This window comes from Phodopus roborovskii, unplaced genomic scaffold (genome assembly GCF_943737965.1).
Source record: "Phodopus roborovskii unplaced genomic scaffold, PHOROB, whole genome shotgun sequence".
Lineage (NCBI taxonomy): Eukaryota > Metazoa > Chordata > Mammalia > Rodentia > Cricetidae > Phodopus > Phodopus roborovskii.
The window spans coordinates 1,090,183-1,109,292 of record NW_026125708.1 but is presented as its reverse complement, the minus strand read 5'-3'; positions in this window follow the sequence as shown (position 1 = coordinate 1,109,292).

The window sequence follows — 19,110 nt, the reverse complement described above, 5'->3', positions numbered from 1 at the left end:
CTGTGGGTACATAGTCTAGGGTCTCTGTGTTCCCAGCACTGGGTTGTAAGCAGAGCAAAGTGAGAGGACAAAAGGAGAAACACATATCAGCCATCCATCTGAGAGCCATGCCCTGAAGAGGACATGACTCCTGACTCTGAAAAGCAGCCAGGTGCTTACAAGGGGCCTCCTAGGCATCAAGAACCATGCCACATAGTTTTCTTTCCCTGCCTTTTGACATGGGCTCTCCTGTCCCTGTTTTTACTTAAGAGGGAAACTTGGGCTAGGGTTGAAGAAGGAGGTGACTTATCCCTGGGGGAAGAGGACTCAGTTCCTGGTGTCTGTATCCCCAGGCTCCTGTACGTTTGCACTCCACTGGGCAAGGGCATCTCTTGAAAATCCAGATGGCCACTCCCAGCCTCTCCATGCTTACTTGCTCTCCTTGGTTCACTGGAAGCAGCCAGCTGCATGGTGCCTGGAAAACAGCTGCCTCCAGGATGGCCAGACCACTGCTCTTCACGCACAGGTCCCAGAAGGCCCCAGGCCTGGGAAGGGTCACTTATTTTGTCCCCAAGCTAAAGTACTTCTCAGACAAGATTACGAGGATTGAGGCCAGGTAGGTCTCAGTCTTCCTCTCCATGGCCAACATGTCCTGTGCCCTTCCAGAGGACAGTCCCAAACTAAGTGGGAGCTGCAGGAATGTGTTGCTACCAGACTCGGGGAAGCTAGGAAGACAGTAGTTTCTGAGTGTGCCAACACCTAATTCTGGAAGGAGCGGACAGTGAAGGAGATGAGGAGGGGACTCATGTCCAGACTTGCTCCACACACTGCCCACCGCTGGTCATGGCATGGCCTTTCTGTCTGGGCCTGCCCATGCTAACTATAGGAACTTCCGGGACATGGCCAGGCCCACTCTCTGCCTCAACCAGAGCCTGCAGCTGAAAGTTCTCATCCGCGTGCCTGATGCTGGCAGATTCTCGACTGAGGGAGACAATTATTCCCTAGGGGAGCACCAGAGGACTGTGGGGATTGCTATTCTCCTATCCAAGTCCTTACCAGTCCACAGACTGCCACAGCCCAACACTCCCAGATCACTCTGTCAGCACACACACATGCATGCCCGGGGACAAGACCTCTTGCATTTCCAAAATGCTGGCCAGGCCAGTGATCGGAACAAGCCTTGACCACTGGGCTGCCGAGCATTGTGGGGCTTCGGGCCCAGGTGTGTAAAAAACTTATGGTAGCAGCAGGAAGCCTCAGGCACTTGGCAGCACACACACACACACACACACACACACACACACACACACACACACCATGGAGCTGTGCCTTCTGGTCCCAGCTGCCCACACCCATAAGAGGGAAGGAGGGCTAACTTTTAGCTCTATCCCCTCAGGCAAATCACCTCACCCCTGTAGGCTTTTTACTGCTCTTTGGCCTGGAGGTCATTCTTCCTTCACGGCCCCTTGCCGGGACTGAAGGAGATAGTGTGCAGACAAGGCTTGGCCTCTCTGCTGGCCTACCAGGGGGCTTACTAAAGGGAAACTACACTCTTCCACAGACACTCTCAGGGAGACACTCTCATCCCCCGTGGCATACATTTGCGCCAGTTCACACAAGCTTTGTGCGCCACACACCATTTTCCAGTTCCTCTCTAGTCTTACACGCCTGTCCACAGCTGGCAAGGTGAGGTTCTGCCCTTCCGATACCTCCGGTGTCTATCCTCCGGTGCTTGTATTCAGTGTACCTATACTGTACCTCTTCTTGAGGAACTTGTCCTTGGCCTCCCTCACCCACCTTCTACTCAGACACAGAGCAGGGAAGCTATTAACCCGAGGCCACACTGCCAGAAGTCAGGCCATCTGGACAAACAACTTGAATTTCTAATCCTATCTCTGTGGCTATCCCAGGGCTCTGGGCTGAGGAGTGGCGTTTTGATGAGCCACCAATACAGGCCAGAGGCAACCCCGGGAAAAGCAACTGAAGGGTCAAGGAGTACGGTATCGTGACTCTAGATCAATGCTGACTGGTGAGCCCAGTGAGGCTGGCCACCCGCTGATCTCAACAGTCACCTCTGGCTCCCCTGTGCTTCTTGTCTGTTCCCTCCAAATATACTATATACACTACAGTAGTACACACCCATTTCCCCCCAGGCAAAGAAGACCCACCTTCATTAGGCTCCCTCCCCAGCAAGAAGTGGCAGGTGACTGTTTTCACCTGGTGCCGCAACACCTTTGTTTAGTGTTTGCAACTTTGCTGACATTATTACGCATTGCCCTGTTTTAAACATAAAAAGCCCGAGGCGTGGCATTTAGTGTGGTTGAATCTTGGGTTCTGCTCTGCCATCTTTAGTTTGCAAGGGCCTCTATTTCTCAGGGAGCTTATCCCCACTCATCCAATGCTTCTTCTTGCCCCCTAGCTGAGGACAGCTGGTCTCCAGGTTGGGTCCAAGCTCATTTCCCTCCTGTGGTGGATTACCTGGCTTGTCCCAAGTCAGTGTCTCTAGATCTGTCTCAGGGCGAGCACAGGCTGCTCCCAAGCCATCAGACTCTTTCCCCCCCAGCCACCTGTTCCAGGACCCTAAAGCTGATTCACACAGAGCCAGCCCTGGGCTCCTTGCTTGGGAAGTATGTTTCTCAACAGTGGCCAGGGAATGTGGGGGCGATTGCAAAGGTCAAAGGTTCAAACACTCTCTGCTCCTAGCCCTTCCCTGTCCCCGCTCCTGCTGTGTGCCTGGTTTATGGGTGTTTGCACTGAGGTTACCTTGATCTGTCAGGTGACAGCCTGGCTCCATCTGGTCAGGCTACTAGTAGGATGAGTCCAGGGATAAGAAGAGCCACCATCAGGCCCACTTCCTTACCCTTGTTGTATCTCTCTCCCACCCCACCTCCTCATATCCCTTTAGTCCTAGACACCTGATCCAAGTCTTTGGGTCCCATTCAGGCAAATGGCCTGGCCTTGTACCCAAAAAAGAGCTTGAAAAAGGCCTACGAAGGGCATAGGAGAGCCAGTGCCTAAGGGGTGCACAGGGATCAGGCTTGCAACTGGGGGCCTAGGCTTCTCTGAGGCGCTGCCCCTGGCATCTCAGCCTTATGTCTCTGTGAGTTGGTCTCAGCTTCCTCTACAAGGTCCTGCTCTCTGGTGCAGTAAGGGTAGCCCAGGTGGAGGAAGCCTGGAGCACTGTGGCCCGGGCCATCTGTTGCTCCCTCACACTGGTTACCTGGGGAATGTACAAGGAGGGGCAAGGCTATTCATCACTGTCTAGGGCTCAGGAATTCAGGGGAAGGGAACAGCAGCTGTCCCCACTTGTCACTGACCCAAGCCTGGCACCCTATCTTAGAGGAGGAGGGCAATGCTGCCTGAAGCACCTTTGCCCAGACGGAAGAACACACCGGACACACCAGCTCTGTGTTTACAGAGAATCGTGTAGCTGGGGAGGAACAACCCAGGTTGAGCAAGCAATGGAACAGTCTAAGGAGCTGCAGCTGCCCGGAAGAGCTAAGCCCACATAAGCCTGGGCCCTCACTTCTTGCCTCACACTTCAGCAAACAGGCTAAAGGGTCAGATCCTAGAGTTTCTTTACCGATAACCTCAGGCCTGTGGGAGACGGGTCACGAGTTCCAAGCGACTTCCTTGGATAGATAACAGCCCAAACCCACTTTGCCAGATAACTATTAGCAGATACGTGGCCCTCAGGCCCACTGCCCTCCCATGGCTCTTGAGCCAATTTAGAAGACAACATGGCTGACACTGGAGCCTCCCTTCCCTGTTCACAACTTAGCCCAGGTGGGGTTTATGCCCCATTCTCCCCCACCCCATCTACTTCTCACAAGACCCCAATTTCTTCCTCGACCTTTAGTCTACCCTCTAAGTCCCCCGCATCCAGGCCTCAACCTCCCCAAAGCTGACTGTGGAGGTGAGGCTGAGGTGCTGGTCTCAGAAATCCACTTAGGGGTTTCCCCGTGGAAAGCTTATACTCACTTCCCAGGCCTGGCTTGTCTTTCCCAGCCCTTCTTCAGGACACAGGGCAAAGTGTATGATAGCCTCTGCCTTGTGACACGGGCACGTGAATATTCTCCCAGGGAGTAGACTAGAGGTGTGAAGGTAGGAAGATTAGGAACCCCTGAGGGCATTAGAGTTCCAAAGACAGGAGAGGGAAGAGGTGGCTCTCAAAGGTGGGAAATCAAAGAGATGGACTCCTTGAGGAAATACTTCCCTTGCCCCAGCTGCTTCCCTATTCTTCAAACTCTGTCTCCCTCCAGTGGCCATTTTGGAAATTGCACTCTCAAAGCTGACCCAGCTGGGCCTGACACCGAACAATCCAACAGGCGTCCAGGAGCCTTCCAATTTTCGCTACTGGCCGAATCTGAAAGAAGCCAGAAATGTAACCCCCTTTCTCCTTAGGCTCTGTCCAAAAATGGGAAATTAAATTATCAAGTCTTAAGCATTCACTTCTGGGTGGCCTTCTTAGAAGACGCTATCCATTTTGACTCAGGCTATTTATGTGCATCGAACCTATCTCATTAAATACTGAGCTGAAACAGAATCCTCTGACTGTTTCTTCTTTATCTGTTGTGCCAAGGTTAAGTACAAGGACACACATACAGGGGGCACTCAATAATTGCTAATAGCAATGATGTTAGTAGCGACAGTGAAAGCCACAATTTACTGAGTACCTACTATGTTCCAGGTGCTTTGTATACATTCTTGTAAACAAAAAGTATTTTATATACAGACAAGGAAGTCAGGGCTCTCAGAGGCCAGACAACTTAAACAGCATCTCCTGCCCAAGGAGAAGCAGAACCTGAGATTTGACCCTGGTCTCTCTCATTCTTAGCTACAGGTACCTCATCTATGTGACAAATATTTCCTTTATCCATGAAAGGGAGGTAAGGACAACTATAACTCAATTCCTAACAACATAGCTGATGTGATCCCCATGGAGGCTTGTGTGGTACCCAGCACATGGAGCAGCTTAATATACTTAACTTCCTTTTGTCTCCCATCCCAAGACAACTCTGCTCTACTTTGTCAATTGACTGATGGACAAATCTCAGCTTAGATGCTCAGTCTCCCTGATCTGCCAGACAAGGATGCTGTCTGTGGTCAAGCCAAAGACTTTACAGTCAGCATACCCAAGGAAACATCAAGACTCCAGAGCCAATGAAAATGATTCCCTGAGCTTGTTCCAGTCTCCTAGTGATCATCATGGATCAGCCCAGTACACAAACAAATGCTGCTGGCCTTCCTCTGGAGCCTGCCATGTTCCAAGGCCTGAACCCTAATGAGACAGATGAGAACCAGGGTTGGTGGGTGATACACACTGGTAATGACAGCAGTTGAACTATGAAAATAGGAGAAATCAGAGGTTCAAGGTCATCCCTAGCCACATAGTGACTTTGAGGCTAGTCTAGGCTACATGAGGTGCTGTCAGAGAGAGAGAGAGAGAAAGAGAGACAGAGACATAGAGACAGAGACACAGAGAGAGGATACAGAGACAGAGAGATGAAACAGACAGACAGAGACAGACAGGAACTAAACCCAGGGCATGGGCAAAAGCAGCAAGTGTTCTTAACTGCCGAGTCATGTATCCAGGGCCCTGAAGCTTACTGTCACCTGGCCTGGCTTGAGACATTTCTTTTGTGAGCAGCCTGATAATCCTGGGGGATGCTGAGGCAGGTCACTCTTTCTCAAGGAAGCCTGTCCATGAAGATCTCTTCAGGAGCTCAGTTGTTGGTAGACCTTGGCAAGAAAAGTGTCTGCTTTGGCTTGAGCCAACTGTGAGGGGTGGAGGTGGGCACAACCCTCTCCCGTTCTCCCTGACTCCACACTGACTTTGGCCACAGCCTGACATGAAGACCCAGGGTATGGTAACTGTGATCCCTCCCCCACTTTCTTCATTTGGCGAGGAACACACTGATTCCTGCAGAAAACCTTGGCTCTACCCCCTAGGATCTCCCAAGACCCACTGCTGAACAAGAGTGTGGGGTGGGGCAGGAGGTCACACTCTCAGAAGGGACAGGCCATCACTGGTAACTCGCCTTCCACCAGTGACTGACAATCTCTCTTCTAGCCTGGCTGATTGCTAAGACTGATGGCACTTGCCTGCCACTCTGAAAATTGACACTCCAGGTACTCATTAGAGAAGATAGGCTCCCATGCTGCTGCCCGCTCATAACGGAACCTCCAGAAAGAAAGAAAGAAAAAAAAACCAGCTAGCAGCCTGCCCAAAGGGCATTCAGATCAGCAAGCCCTGCTCACACACTCACCCACGCCTGATGAAATCAGGTGACGGGAGTCAGCGGTGCCCAGACGGGCATTGTGGGAGCACATGTCACTCCACACAGCTCATCAAGGGTCCTGGACAGGGAGGATTGCTACTCAGGCTTCACTGTGAGGGGGTAGAAGCCTACCCCACAGTCCCTGCAAGGCTGAATGGCCTGTGAAAAGCATTTATCTATCAAATGCCATAGAAAGGTTGGACCTCCTTAGCTGTCACTGACCGCTTCAAATATTTGCTCTCCATTTAGATCTCATTCCTGCTTTTCTTTTTTACTGAAACTGGGGTTTGGAGTCGACAGTACTTTGATTACGTCATGGCTTTTCAGGTTAGTCCTTATTTTATGACAACTTTACAGAGATAGAATCTGTATGCCATAAAAGCTGCTCCTTTAAAGTGTACAAACCCAAGGGCGTGCCTAAACCGATAGAGTGTTTGCCTGCCATGTTAAAGGCCCCGGGCTTCACTCCACAAAAATCAGCCAGTCAGCCAAGCGATCAATCAGCAGTGTTTAGACCTGTGTCTTTCAATGCACTTGGATCGCTGTGTAAACATCACCATAGACTAATTTTAAAAGGTTTCACTACCACCCTGATAAACTTAAATCCATTATTGGGCAACTACCCCTCTCATTTCTCCTTCCTCACTCCAACTCTAGACTCATCATTTTTTTTTTTTTTTCGTCCTCAGTAGATTTGGGTATCCTGGATACATTGTATAAATACTTACACTATGTGGTCTTCGGTGGCTTTTTATGTAGGATTTATTTTGGAGGTTCATCCATGTTGAATGGTATTGCTGCATGGTATTTAACTGTATGGTTTGATGATATAAGCTTACCCCGTCATCATTTCATGAGCATTTGGATTGTTTCAACTTCTGACTATTAAACACCACATTGTGGGACTGGAGAGCTTGCCCAGTGGTGAGAAACACTGGCTGCTCCTGAAGAGGATCTGGATAGAGTTCAGCACCACATGGTAGCTCACAACTGTCTCTAACTCCAGTCCCAGGCAATGCAATGTCCTCTTCTGAACACACACACACACACACACACACACACACACACACACACCCTTTTGGATGAGGTTCATCCATCAAGGATTAACATTCAAGAACAGATGAGAAAGAATTTGGGAAGTGAGTGGATTGCAGGGAATTGTTTTTATCTTACAAATAAAAGCATTAGAAACCATGAAAAAAGAACCCATCAAAATCTGCTAAGCGAACATCTCAGTCTGAGTCCTGAACCAGAAAGGGCCAGTGTTCTCACTGAGGACCTCCAGGAAGATGCTGTTACTTAGGCAATGACCAGGCAGCCCTTTGTTCTCCTTGGCAGAACTTCAAGTGATTGGATAAATCTCATCCACATTAGGAAGGGGAATCTGTTTTACTCATTATATCCACTTAAATGTTAATGTTGGGGCTCAAGGCTTAAGAGCTCCTGCTGCTCTTGCAGAGGGTTACCAGATCAACATGTTGGGTACAACTATTTGTAGGTAACATCAGATTCAGGGGATCCAATGTCCTCTCTCTTCTGGCCTCCTCAAGCACATGGCATGCACAAGGTGAACAGACATATATGCAAACTCTCAGACTTATAAAAATTTAATTCTAATATAATGCACAATCACAAAAAGTTTCAGGATAATCGTCTGAGTGGACTTTTGAAGACAATATAATCAGGAAAACCCTTAAGTTTTCTTTTCTTATACACAGATATCATTATTCACAGAATTTGCTTTTGCATAAATGTATAATTGTTAATTCACAGAATTTACTTTTTCATAGATGTTGAAAATTATACTAGAATTTATCACTAACTTAAATTTATTCTATTCTTCTTAAACCTTTTTACTAAGTGTCTCCACTGTTCCATTGATTTCTTGTTTGTCATTTCTTGATGAATACATTATCTACATCTTCCTTTGGATTTTCTGTACCATTCTTGTCAAAGAAGACCATGAAGACCTTCCAGGAGATGCAGCTACAAAATGATGGAGACAATGTTCAGATGATGGAGGCAAGAAGTCTACTCATGCTAAGATCATGAAAAGTAAAGGCATAAAGGCCTCGTGTGTCTCCAGACTCACTGCAATGGCAGATGGGCATCACTAGTGAGCCTTCAGCCAACCGGAGAGGGGATATGGGCATAGGAGCAGTTGAGGGCACCCATGTCAATGTTAGAAGCTCAGAATCAGAGAAAATTTCTGACTTCTAAGACTTACAAGGTCTTGGGAAAGGCTGTTATTTGAGAAAGGGTAGTAAGTGAGGGAGGAGCTGGATGAGCACAGCTGCATCATCAAGCTGTCAAGCTTGTTTCTCAGCCCCTCAGCACAGCAGTGAACTCACCAAAGATGCCCTATGGATCAGATGCTCTAGATGGACCTTACACTCCAGGAAGAGGAGGGGAAAAATGAGGTTGGGACCAAGACACTTAGACACTTACAGATATTCATTTGTGGAAGCCTGTCTTTGTGGGCCTTCAGTCAGATGCAGCTTCCTTGTCCGGTTCATACCTGAGAAAGGGAGTGTGCATTGAAAAAGAGCAAGTAAATAGATGCTTAAGGAAAAGAGACAAAGGTCAGAGTCAAGAGGGCAATCCAGTGAATATGAATACCCCAAGTTTATTCTTCAACATTCTTAAGTACCCCAACTAAAAGGGGGGCATGGCAGAAGACTTATAATATCATATATAAGGGGCAAACAGACTTACTTCCCATAATTCAGGGGGGTCTGAGTTTGTCCAATGCTGGATTCCCAGCTATCAGTCTGGGGGCCCGTTAGCTCCTTCTTGTTCAGGTCCGCTGTCTCTGTGGGTTTCTATAGCCTGGTCTTGTCCTCCTTCTCTGCATCTAGATTCCAGTTCAGCTCACTGTTTAGCTGTGGGTGTTTGCTTTTGTTTCCATCAGCTACTAGATGAGTAGCTCTATGATGGTAGATAAGTTAGTCATCAATTTCATTATCAGGGAAGGGCATTTATGGTAGCCTTTCCAGTGTTGCTCAAATTGTTAGTTGGGGTCAGTCTTGTAGGTCTCTGGACATTTCTCTAGAGTCAGTTTTCTCTTCAAAAGTATAATGGCTCCCTCTTTTATGGTATCTCTCTCTCTCTCTTTTCTCTCTTCTATTCCTCCCCTGACTATATCTTCCTAGTCCCATGTGCTTTACTCTCCTCCACTTCTCTTTCTCCTAACTCCTCCTCCACTCACTGCTCCCCCTCCCCACTCCCAATCTGCTCAGTACATCTTGTTCCATTCTCCTTCTATGAGGGACCTTGTATGAATCTCTTAGATTCCTCCTTATATCCTAGTTTCTCTGACAGTGTGAATTAGAGTCTGGCGATCCATTGCTCTATGTCAAAAATCCATATATGAGCATGCACATACCATGCTCCTCTTTTTGTGACTGGGATACCTCATTCAGGATAGTTTCCTCAAGTTACATCCACTTGCCTGCAAATTTCAAGATTCCATTGTTTTTTCCCCCGCAGAGTAGTATTCCACTGTGTAAATGTGCCACATCTTCTTTATCTATTGTTCAGTTGGGGAGCATCTAGGTTGCTTCTACATTCTTGCTATTAGAAATAATGCTACCATGAACATAGTTGAACAGATGTCTTCGTTGCATGGATGAGGATCATTTGAGTACATGCCTAAGAGTGGGATTGCCGGGTCCTGTGATAAACTGATTCCCATTTTCCTGAGGAACCACCATATTGATCTCCAAAATGGCCGTACAAGTTTGCACTCCCACCAGCAGTGAAGGAGTGTTCTCCTTTCTCCACATCTCCTCCAGCATAAGTTGTCATTGGTGTTTCTAATTTTAGCCATTATGGTAGGAATAAGATGGTATCTCAGTGTTGTTTTGATTTGCATTTCCTTGATAGCTAAGGATGTTGAGCACTTTTTAAAGTGTCTTTCAGCCTTTTTGATTTCCTCTATTGAGAATTCTCTCTTCAGTTCTGTACCCCAATTTTAATAGGGTATTTGGTGTTTTGGTGACTAGTTTCTTGAGTTCTTTGTATATTTTGCAGATCAGCTCTCTGTGAGATGTAAGGTTGTGAAGATCTTTTCCCAGTCTGTGGACTGCTGTTTGATCTTGTCAACAGTGTCCTTTACCTCAGAGAAGCTTCTCCGTATGAGGAGGTCCCATTTATTAATTGTCAATCTCAGTGTCAGTACTACTGGAGTTATGTTCAGGAAATGGTCTCCTGTACCAATTTGTTCAAAGGTACCTCCCACTTTCTCTTCTAAGAGGTTCAGTGTGCCTGGATTTATGTTGATGTCTTTGACACATTTGGACTTGAGTTTTGTGCATGGCGATAGACATGGGTCTATCTGCAGTCTTCTACACACCATCATCCAATTGTGCCAGCACCATTTGTTGAAGATGCTTTCCTCCTTCCATTGTATACTTTTAGCTGTTTTTCAAAAATCAGGTGTTCATAGGTGTGTGGGTTAATATCAGGATTTTCTATTTGATTCCATTGGTCTACTTTTGTGCCTGTCTATTTTTGTGCCAATACCAAACTGTTTTCAGGACTATAGCTCTATAGTAGAGCTTAAAGTCGGGGATGGTGATGCCTCTTGAAGTTCCTTTATTTTACAGGGTTGTTTTGTCTATACTGGGTCTTTTGTTTTTCTATATAAAGTTGAATATTATCCTTTCAAGATAAGTGAAGAATTGTGCTGGGATTTTGATGGGGATTGCATTGAATCTGTAGATTGCTTTTGGCAAGATTGTCATTTTTACTATGTTTATCCTACCCATCCAAGAGCATAGGAGATCTTTCCATTTTCTGGTATCCTCTTTAATTTCTTTCTTTAGAGCCACAAAGTTCTTATTATATAGGTCTTTTACTTGTTTGGTAAGCGTTACCCCAAGATACTTTATGATGTTTATGGCTATTGCAAAGGATGATATTTCTCTGATTTCTTTCTCATCCCCTTTGTCATCTGTATATAGCAGGGCTACTGATTTCTTGGAGTTTATCTTGTATTCTGCTAGTTTGCTGAAGGTGTTTATCAGCTGTTGGAGTTCCCTGTAGAGTCTTTTGGGTCGCTATGTAAACTATCATATCATCTGCAAATAGTGACAGATTGACTTCTTCCTTTCCAATTTGTATCCCCATGATCTCCTTTTGTAGTCTTAATGCTCTAGCTAGAAATTCAAGTATAATATTGAAGAGATATGGAGAGAGAAGGCAGCCTTGACTTATTCCTGATTTTAGAGGAATCACCTTAAGCTTCTCTCCATTCAGTTTGATGTTGGCTGTTGGTTTGCTCTATATTGCTTTTATTATGTTTAGGTATGTTCCTGTTATCCCTGATCTCTCCAAGACCTTTATCTCGAAAGGGTGTTGAATTTTGTCAAAGGCTTTTTCAGCATCTAGTGAGATGATCACGTGGTTTTCTTTTTCAGTTTGTTTATATAGTGGATCACATAGATAGATTTTCATATGTTGAGCCATCCCTGCAACCCAGGAATGAAGCCTACTTGGTCATGGTGAATGATTTCTGTGTTCTAGGATTCGATTTGTCAGTATTTTATTGAGTGTTTTTGCATCAATGTTCATGAGGGATATCGGTCTGTAGTTCTCTTTCTTAGTTGTGTCTTTGTGTGGCTTGGGTACCAAGGTAATTGTGGCCTCATAAAAAGAGTTTAGTAATCAACATTCTGCTTCTATTGTGTGGAACAATTTGAGTAGTATTGGTATTAGCTCTTCTTTGAATTTCTGGTAGAAGTCTGCACTGAAGCCATCTGGCCCTGGACTTTTTTTGGTTGGAAGGCTTTCAATGACTGCTTCTATTTCATTAGGGGTTATAGGTCTATTTAAGTTGCTTATCTGTTCTTGGCTTAATTTTGGTAAGTGATAGTTATCCAGACATTTGTCATTTCCTTTGAATTTTCAAATTTTGTGGAGTACACGTTTTCAAAGTATGACCTGAGTATTGTCTGGATGTCTTCAGTGTCCGTTGTTATGTCCCCCTTTTCATTTCTAATTTTGTTAATTTGCATGTTCTCTCTCTGCTGTTTGGTTAGTTTGGATAAAGGTTTGTCTATCTTGTTGATTTTCTTAAAAAAACAACTCTTTGTTGCATTGATGTTTTTCTATTGTTTCCCTTGTTTCTATTTTATTGATTTCAGCCCTCAAAATGACTGTTTCCTGGCATCTGCTCCTCTGGGGTGCATTTGCTTTGTTTTTGTTCTAAGGATTTCAGGTGTGCTGTTAATTCTCTTATGTGACTATCCTCTGTTTTCTTCATATGGGCACTTAGTGCAATGAACTTCCACCTTAGCACTGCGTTCAAAGTGTCTCATAAGTTCAGGTATGTTGTGTCCTCATTCTCGTTGAATTCTAGGAAGTCTTTAATTTCTTTCTTTATTTCTTCTTTGACGAAGATATGGTGCAATTACTCATTGTTCAGTTTCCATGAGTTTGTAGGGTTTCTGCGATTAGTGTTGTTGTTGAATTTCATCTTTAAAGCATGGTGGTCTGATAAGATACAGGGGACTATTCCTTTTTTTTTGTATCTGTTAAGGTTTGTTATGTTGCCTAGTATGTGGTCAATTTTAGATAAGGTTCCATGTGGAGCTGAGAAGAAGGTATATTCTTTTGTGTTTGGATGGAATGTTCTATAGACATAATTTCTGTTAGTTCTTTTGTTTCTTTGTTAAGTTTCTGACTGGTGGTCCTGTCTAGTGGTGAGAGTGGGGTATTGAAGTCTCCCACTATGAGTGTGTGAGGTTTTATATGAGCTTTGAGTTTTAGTAGTTTTTCTTTTACAAATGTGGGTGCCTTTGTATTGGGGGCATAAATGTTGAGAATTGAGACTTTGTGTTGATGGATGGCTCCTTTGATGAATATGAAATGACTTTCTTCCTCTCTTTTGATTGATTTTGGTTTGAAGTCTAACTTGTTAGATATTGGGATAGCCACACCTGCTTGCTTCTTGGGTCCATTTGATTGGAAGATCTTTTCCCAACACTTTACCCTGAGGTAATGTCTGTCTTTGAAGCTTAGATGTGTTTCTTGTATGCAGCAGAAGGATGGATTCTGTCTTGGTATCCATTCTGTGTCTTTTTATAGGCAAGTTAAGACCATTAATATTGAGGGAAAGTAAGGACCATTGATTGTTAATTCTTGTTTCTTTTAGATTTGTTGTTGTTGGTGGTGGTATTGTGAGTATATGTGCCCTGCTTTATCCTTTGTGTTCTGGTGAAGTGAGAGTATCTATTGCTTATGTCTTTGTGAGTGTAGTTAACTTCCTTTGGTTGGAGTTTTCCTTCCAGAACTTTCTGTGGGGCTGGATTTGTAGATACGTATTGTGAAAATCTGCCTTTGTCTTTGAATATTTTGTTTTCTCCATCTATAATGATTGAGAGTTTTGCTGGGTATAGTAGCTTAGGCTGGCATTTGTGGACTATTTGTACTTGTAGAACATCTATCCAGGACCTTCCGGACTTGAGAGTTTCCATGGAAAAGTCAGCTGTAGTTTTGATAGGTGTGCCTTTATATGCTACCTGGCCTTTTTCCTTTGCTGCTCTTAGTATTCTTTATTCTGTATGTTAGGTGTTTTGATTATTGTGTGTTGAGGGGTCTTTTTTCTTTGGTCCAGTCTATTTGGTGTTCAGTATGCTTCTTGTAATTTTATGACCATGTCCTTCTTCAGATTGGGAAAGTTTTCTTCAATGATTTTGTTGAATATGTTTTCTGCACCTTTGAGCTAGGCTTCTTGGCCTTCTTCTATGCCTTTTCATGGTGTTCCACATTTCCTGGATGGTTTGTGTTAAGGATTTGTTGGATTTAAGATTTTCTTTGGTCGATGAATCTGTTTCCTCTAGTTTATCTTCAGTACCTGAGATTCTCTCTTCCATCTCATGTATTCTGTTAGTTATGCTTGCACCTGTAGTTCCCGATCATTTGCCCAGTCCTTTTATTTCTAGCATTCCCTCAGTTTGTGTTTTCTTTATTTTCTCTATTTCAGTTTTCAAGTCTTGAACTGTTTGAGTTGTTTCCTTCATCTGTTTCATTGTTTTTTTCTTCGCTTTCCTTACTTTCTTTAAGAGATTTGTTCATTTCTTCCAATTTCTTGTTGTTTTTTCTTCCATTTCTTTAGGGGGTTTTCTCATATCATATTTGAGGGCCACTCATTTTAATGAAGATTTTTTTGTAAGTAGTTCTCTTCTGCTTCATCTGCTTTGGAGTGTTCAGGTCTAGTTGGTGTAGAGTCCCTAGATCATGGTGGTGTCATGCTTGTCTTTCTATTGTTAGTTGTTTTCTTGTATTGCTGTCTTCCCATCGCTTCTTCCAGTAGGTGCAGGTGGAGTCTCTCTCTATATATATATACTACTCTCCCCGTGGGCATACATGGGTCAGGAGTTCGTGGGTGGTCCAAGCTCTGTAGGTCTCTCCTCTGGCAGGGGCCCAGTGATGGGGGTCAAAGTTCAGGCAAAAGGGAACTCAGTGTGGTCCTCTGGCAGAGGTCTGGTGATGGGGTCAAAACCTCCCTTATAATTTTAATTAATTATACCTGTGCTTCTGCTACAGGACAGATGACTATGCCTGTCTTTAGTTGTCTTCTTTCACCTTCTAGACTTACCTGTCTTTGGAACACACAGTCCATTATGCATGACCTGTCTTAGGATGCCTGGAGGCAAAACGATCTTACCTGTCTTTGACTACCAGCGTCTGCATTAAAAAATATTAGGGGATTGTGCATAGCTTGATGCCATGCACCTGTGAGCCAACTTTTCATTGAGAGTTCACAAGCAAGCTTGATAATGCTAAGCAATACATATGCTTTTGTGACTACAACATCTCCTATTAAAGGAATAACTGATGACCAAGATAAAATGGCCCTTTAAAATTGATCTAGGATGTCTCTAGTAGTTTTAGCTGTATCAAAATCTGTCTGCCTTCTTCTTAATAACATTGTATTTAAAGATTTAAAGACTCATAAGCATCATGTCAAATTCCTGTCAGAATGAGCTCTAACTTTTTTCATCCAATAACACTTACATAGCATAGCAAAGGTTGTAATCATTAATAATTCTATTATGAGTATTAACAATAAACACATAATTGGCTAGAGCACAATTCTCATAATTTCAATTCAATCAAGGGACAATAAAATGTTCTCATGGTGGGTGAAGTATGAGTAACTCCACAATTCTGAAACTCTTCTTTTTCCCTCTCAAGTCTAATGCATTGCTGCTTCTAATTTATGAAGAGAAGTTAGAGATACTACAGTCCTTCAGTGCTGAATACTAGCTGCAAAGCTTTTTCCATCTCCTCCTCACAACTGCAGAGAGGCTTTAGACCCTCCATAATAGTGTTCAATTGTCCTAATTAGTCCTTTTCCCCCAAAGGGGAGGACTGGCAAAAATGAGTTCTATGTCCCAAGATGTAGTGTGGATAAACTAGTAGACATTCAGTTCTTGGCTGGATCCAGAATAAAAACTCACAGGTCTGGGAAGTTGATGCAGCAGGTTTGTTGAGAAACTGGAAATCTCCAACCATAGTCTCCTTCCCTTCTCAGACTGTCAGAACACAGCTTCAGCAGATCTCTCATTCAAATTCACTTGGTGGGGGGGGGGCTGCTCCTAGCAGCCCGTATCATCATGTCTGGTATTCTTCTGCTCCACACACCTCACCAGACATTTTGGCAGCCATCAAGCCTCGTTTTCTTCCTGTGGAAAGAAACACAAACATACCCTTGACCCCATATTAAAACAGGATCAGGTCCTTTCCATAATCCAGTGCAAGGATCATTCCATTTGGTTTGAGCGAAAGTCACTCGAGGACCATCATGCCAGAATCTATCTGTGGCAGATTGCTCACAGGCATCCACATTCAGGAAATTTAAAATGAAGAGTTCATGGTTTAATGCATTATGTGAAGACTGGGGGCACGACTTCCCTTTACTTATTTTTTGAAGCTGTGTTTTCAAGGAGCTATGCACACACTCCACAATTCCTTGTCCTTGAGGATTAAAAGGAATGCTTGTTTTGTGTTCAAGTTTCCATTGGAAACAAAACTGCTAAAATGCTTTGCTAATATATCCAGATCCATTGTCCATTTTTATAAATTTAGGAACTCCCATGTTGGCAAACCATTTTAAGCAGTGAGTTACCACATGCTTAGTGGCTTCTCCAGTTTGTGCAGTGGCCATTAGGAAACCTGAATACGTATCGACTGCCACATGCACATATTTTAATTTGCCAAATTCTGCAATGTGAGTAACATCCATTTGCCATAAATGATTAGGAAGCAAGCCTTGAGGATTTACCCAAATTAGTCACAGGTAAATATTGTGGGCACACAGCACATTGTTTGACTATTTGACAAGCGGCTTCTCTTGTTAAACCAAATTGTTTTCTTAGACTTTTGCTAATTTGATGATAAAGGTATGTGACTGCTGCTGATCCAGTTCTACCTGGGATAAAATGACGATCTTTTTAATCTATCAGTTTACTAATTACCTTCCGCGAGTGGACCAAGAAGGTTTGAATGAACCTTTATATGACCCACAAAGCATGATGATTTCCTTTGATGAATTTGCTGAAACAGTATTCTAACCTGACCATTGCTAGTTCCAATGCATATAACTGTCTCTATTACTTGAAGAACTTTAAAAACATAATGACTATCAGTATACAAATTAAATGAATTATTCACAAGAAGCTGAAAAACTATTGCAATAGCTCATAACTCCATTATCTGAGTGGAAGCTGGAGTTGTTTTTACATTATTCTTTACCACCAATAACATAACTTGCTTTTCTATTAGAAGAACCATCAGTAATATCTAACAGCATTTTTACAGGGTTTCTTACAATTTTAGGGAATATAAAAGGATGCATTTGTGCAAATTGCAACAGTCTATCAGCTGGAAACTGATTATCAATTTTTCCCCAAAATTGAGCAAAAGCAATTGCCCAAGAAATCATTGTTTTGAAGTAACCAATCAACTTACTGTTTGGTATAGGGAACATGTATTACACTCGGTTCTCTGCCAAAATATCTCCTAGATTCTATACAGCATTTCTGTACCATACAAACTACTGCTTCATAATAAGGTTTTAACACTTCGGCTGTGGAAACAAGTATGTGCAACCATAATATTGGTCCCTCTTGCCATAAGACAAAAGTTGGACTATGCTGTGTAGTAAGTATATAGGCTTCCCACAGTTTTGCATAGTCAATATAGCATATTTGTTGATGCAGGATAACATTCTCAACCTACAGGAGAACTTACCTACCTTCTTTAGTTAACTGTCTAGGAGAATTAGGATCACTTTCTCCTTTTATAATGTCGCTTAAAGGTTTCAAATCTTCAGTAAATGCATTTAAATAAGATCATAACCATTGAATATTTTCCAATAATTTTTGAAAATTATACAAAGTTTTTAAGTAGTCTTTTCTAATCCAAGCTGTAAAGCTTTCATTAGCTGTATTACCTCATTTGCAATTTCAGATACCTTTCTAGGTGGGGCCTAACACGGTAGCAGTTCCCTGAGATTTGTCCATAACTTTTCTCAAATCTTGTATTAACCTCTGTTTTTCTAAAGATTTCTTTTTTAACCACAAAATAGGAGAATTTATGTATCCTCTCCTCTGCTAAAGGCTATTTAATCATCCATACAGGCTCCTTGGGCTCTCAAATCATGCTGGCTTTGGCCAGACAGTAAGCAGACACAGGATAGAGTCAGGAGGGCAATCCAGTGAATATTGAAAGTCCAAGCTTATTCTTCAACATTCTTAAATACCCCAACTAAAAAGGGGGACATGGCAGAAGACTTCTATTATCATATATGGTGCAAACAAACTTAATTCCCTTAATCTTCCAAGCATTAAGGGTCATTTCGAGGGAAGATATATCATACCTGAGCCCAAGTCTGTTGTTATTTAGATAAGGCATCTGCTACCATGACCAAAACATCTAACAGTAGCCAAGTCTTAGACCTTTAGGACTGTTGATGTACTAAGGACAGTTTTTTTTTTTTTTAGTTAGTTAGTTAGTTAATTAATTAATTATTCTTATTTTACATATCGATCCCAGTTTCCTGTCCTTCCCTCCCTCTCTCCCTCCCTCCCATGCCACCTAACCACCCTCCCATCCCCCCAATTCCCCAGGGAGGGTGGTGCCATCCAGGAGGGATCAACAAAATCTGTCAAGTCATTTGGAGTCAGGTCTAGACCCTCCCTCCTGCCTCTAGGCAAAAGGAGTATCCCTCCATGGGGAATGTTCTCCCAAAGTCTAAGGACAATTTGAAATCTCTGAACATGAGGTAAGATGAAGTGGAGCCATCTTATAGGCTCCGACAGTCATCAACAGTCTACCAAGGATAAGGTAGGAGTGTGGAACAGAAAAGGCTGGAAATGGTGGGTGGGGTCCCTTAGGGAGTTCTTGTGTGAGATGAGATAAGGACAATAAAGGAGCCCTGCATTATCACCACAGTTTACCTACATCACAAGGATGCCTATGATCTCTTGTTGTAGCCCAAGGAAACCTTAATCTCACAGCATTCCTTCTGTCTCAGGCTCTCTAGTGCTGGAAATAGGCATGTACCACCATTCTTGGCCTTGACAAGTGACCTTACCATGAGAGCTCCCTCTTTCTGTCTCACCTGGCCTTTCTTGCCCTTCTGCTATGTTAGCACGAAGAAAGAAGGCCCTCAGGTATAGACTTTCAATCTTGTTTCGTTTCATTTTTGTTTATTTGCATGCTATTAGTTTCTTGTCAACCTGACACAACCAAGTCATCTGGAGGGCACCTAAAAAGAGGAAACAACATCATCATACTGATATTTTCTTCTATTAATGGTTGATAAAGGATATTCAAATCC